Source organism: Anopheles stephensi, unplaced genomic scaffold (genome assembly GCF_013141755.1).
Source record: "Anopheles stephensi strain Indian unplaced genomic scaffold, UCI_ANSTEP_V1.0 ucontig223, whole genome shotgun sequence".
NCBI lineage: Eukaryota > Metazoa > Arthropoda > Insecta > Diptera > Culicidae > Anopheles > Anopheles stephensi.
The window spans coordinates 120,001-124,108 of NW_023405151.1; positions in this window are offsets into that span (position 1 = coordinate 120,001).

Sequence of the window (4,108 nt, forward strand, 5' to 3'; positions counted from 1 at the left end):
GCCGTGCGTTATCAGGTACGTAATGCACAGTAGAGATACATTGTCGGGAGGTGGAACCCGAAAAATGTACAAGTCCGGGAATACGGGGTGCATCGTATGTAACGTTCGATGTACATATAAAGCCTGGTAGGTGTTGGGATTATATCTGCAACACGGGCATTATCGAAAGATGGTTAAGTGGAGTCACCCAATGGGTGCCGTGCGTTATCAGGTACGTAATGCACAGTAGAGATACATTGTCGGGAGGTGGAACCCGAAAAATGTACAAGTCCGGGAATACGGGGTGCATCGTATGTAACGTTCGATGTACATATAAAGCCTGGTAGGTGTTGGGATTATGTCTGCAACACGGGCATTATCGAAAGATGGTTAAGTGGAGTCACCCAATGGGTGCCGTGCGTTATAAGGTACGTAATGCACAGTAGAGATACATTATCGGGAGGTGGAACCCGAAAAATGTACAAGTCCGGGAAAACGGGGTGCATCGTATGTAACGTTCGATGTACATATAAAGCCTGGTAGGTGTTGGGATTATATCTGCAACACGGGCATTATCGAAAGATGGTTAAGTGGAGTCACCCAATGGGTGCCGTGCGTTATAAGGTACGTAATGCACAGTAGAGATACATTGTCGGGAGGTGGAACCCGCAAAATGTACAAGTCCGGGAATACGGGGTGCATCGTATGTAACGTTCGATGTACATATAAAGCCTGGTAGGTGTTGGGATTATATCTGCAACACGGGCATTATCGAAAGATGGTTAAGTGGAGTCACCCAATGGGTGCCGTGCGTTATAAGGTACGTAATGCACAGTAGAGATACATTATCGGGAGGTGGAACCCGAAAAATGTACAAGTCCGGGAATACGGGGTGCATCGTATGTAACGTTCGATGTACATATAAAGCCTGGTAGGTGTTGGGATTATATCTGCAACACGGGCATTATCGAAAGATGGTTAAGTGGAGTCACCCAATGGGTGCCGTGCGTTATCAGGTACGTAATGCACAGTAGAGATACATTGTCGGGAGGTGGAACCCGAAAAATGTACAAGTCCGGGAATACGGAAAAGTTCCCCATGAAAGGCTGGGGATACAATTATTGATACAAATAATGTGCCTAAGGGTACATTTATTTTTCTAAGTCCCAGAAATCCGTCACTGAACATCACGACTTACAAACACATCTTCCCCCGGTCCTCCCATATACGGCACGGGGACAAGTATGAAGAATGAAAATCATGTGTGTATGGAACATATAATGTGCCTGAGAGCACATTTTTTTTCTAAGTCCCAGAAATCCGTCACTGAACATCACGACTTACAAACACATCTTCCCCCGGTCCTCCCATATACGGCACGGGGACAAGTATGAAGAATGAAAATCATGTGTGTATGGAACATATAATGTGCCTGAGAGCACATTTTTTTCTAAGTCCCAGAAATCCGTCACTGAACATCACGACTTACGAAGACATGTTCCCCCGGTCCTCCCATATACGGCACGGGGACAAGTATGAAGAATGAAAATAATGTGTGTATGGAACATATAATGTGCCTGAGAGCACATTTTTTTTCTAAGTCCCAGAAATCCGTCACTGAACATCACGACTTACGAAGACATGTTCCCCCGGTCCTCCCATATACGGCACGGGGACAAGTATGAAGAATGAAAATCATGTGTGTATGGAACATATAATGTGCCTGAGAGCACATTTTTTTTCTAAGTCCCAGAAATCCGTCACTGAACATCACGACTTACGAAGACATGTTCCCCCGGTCCTCCCATATACGGCACCGGGACAAGTATGAAGAATGAAAATAATGTGTGTATGGAACATATAATGTGCCTGAGAGCACATTTTTTTTCTAAGTCCCAGAAATCCGTCACTGAACATCACGACTTACGAAGACATGTTCCCCCGGTCCTCCCATATACGGCACGGGGACAAGTATGAAGAATGAAAATCATGTGTGTATGGAACATATAATGTGCCTGAGAGCACATTTTTTTTCTAAGTCCCAGAAATCCGTCACTGAACATCACGACTTACGAAGACATGTTCCCCCGGTCCTCCCATATACGGCACGGGGACAAGTATGAAGTATGAAAATTTTTGGTCACAGCGTGAAATCCCTCTAATGATCATGAAAATAGCATCGGATCACTTATCTGACCATAAAAAGTGAACCAAAACCCTATTTGGACAAACTTTTTGGTCCTATGAAAAATTCACTTTTCATATATGTCATGGTCGAAAATTTTCTAAGTCCCAAAAAATCACATATTCTCGAATATCTCGAAAACTACGTATCGGACAGGAGTCAACCAAGGTGTTTTAGAAAGGTCTTTACAAGCTCTATTTAATGAGCCATAGCGACTTTCAAGTGATTTTTTGACACTTTTTCGCATATCGGCATCCTTGGTTCCCATACTGGCCATAGGCCATAGGGCACCGAACGGCCAACTTTTGGTCCGGGGGTGAAATTTTTTTTTCACGAGATTTTGATGAAAATTGCTTCGGAACGCGTTTCTAATAATGAAAAGTGAAACCAAACAGTATTTGCGAAGAAAAAATTGTCCTATGAAAAATTCACTTTTCATATATGTCGTGGTCGAAAATTTTCTAAGTCCCAAAAAATCACTTATTCTCGAATATCTCGAAAACTACTTATCGGACAGGGGTCAACCAAGGTGTTTTAGAAAGGTCTTTACAAGCTCTATTTAATGAGCCATAGCGACTTTCAAGTGATTTTTTGACACTTTTTCGCATATCGGCATCCTTGGTTCCCATACTGGCCATAGGCCATAGGGCACCGAACGGCCAACTTTTGGTCCGGGGGTGAAATTTTTTTTTCACGAGATTTTGATGAAAATGGCTTCGGAACGCGTTTCTAATAATGAAAAGTGAAACCAAACAGTATTTGCGAAGAAAAAATTGTCCTATGAAAAAATCACTTTTTCTTAGGGTACGGGTCAAAAATTTTCTAAGTCCCAAAAAATCACTTATTCTCGAATATCTCGAAAACTACTTATCGGACAGGGGTCAACCAAGGTGTTTTAGAAAGGTCTTTACTAGCTCTATTTAATGAGCCATAGCGACTTTCAAGTGATTTTTTGACACTTTTTCGCATATCGGCATCCTTGGTTCCCATACTGGCCATAGGCCATAGGGCACCGAACGGCCAACTTTTGGTCCGGGGGTGAAATTTTTTTTTCACGAGATTTTGATGAAAATGGCTTCGGAACGCGTTTCTAATAATGAAAAGTGAAACCAAACAGTATTTGCGAAGAAAAAATTGTCCTATGAAAAAATCACTTTTTCTTAGGGTACGGGTCAAAAATTTTCTAAGTCCCAAAAAATCACATATTCTCGAATATCTCGAAAACTACTTATCGGACAGGGGTCAACCAAGGTGTTTTAGAAAGGTCTCAACAAGCTCTAAATAATGGGCCATAGCGACTTTTTAGTGATTTTTTGACAAATTTTGTCATATCGGCATCCCGAGTTCCCATACTGGCCATAGGCCATGGGGCCCCGAACGGAAAAATTTTGGTCCGAGGGTCAAAATTTTTTTTCTCATAAATTTGTTCAAAACGCCGTCGGAACGCGCCTTAGATCATGAAAAGTGAAAAGAAACAGTATTTTGCAAAAGTTGGGGTGGCCTATGACTTACATGGCCACGTCCTAGGTCCGAGTTCCCGAGGTCGTGTTCTTCAGTGGCGGAAAAAAATGGCCACTTGTGGGAGATGCAAAATGTTCATTTTGTATTATAGGGGACACACTATCGAAGCGAAAATTTCAGAAATGGCCTAAAACGTGAAGAAATGATGGGGTATGTACGAAAAGAAGGTTTTTATGGTCAAACGGTGAAAATTTTTTTTTTATGAAAAATTTTGGTCTCCCACCGTTCATGAATTTCTAGGACCAAAAATCGAAAAATTTGAAAACTTCACGATCGAAAGGGAAACGCATATGTGGTGTTCCTAGGTGTGTACGGTGTACGAAAAACGGGTTCACGATGAGATATCAGGCAAATAAGTGGACCTAAAGTGAGTTATACGGGTAAGACGAGGTGTCCAAAGACCGAAATAGGGGTACCAACTGA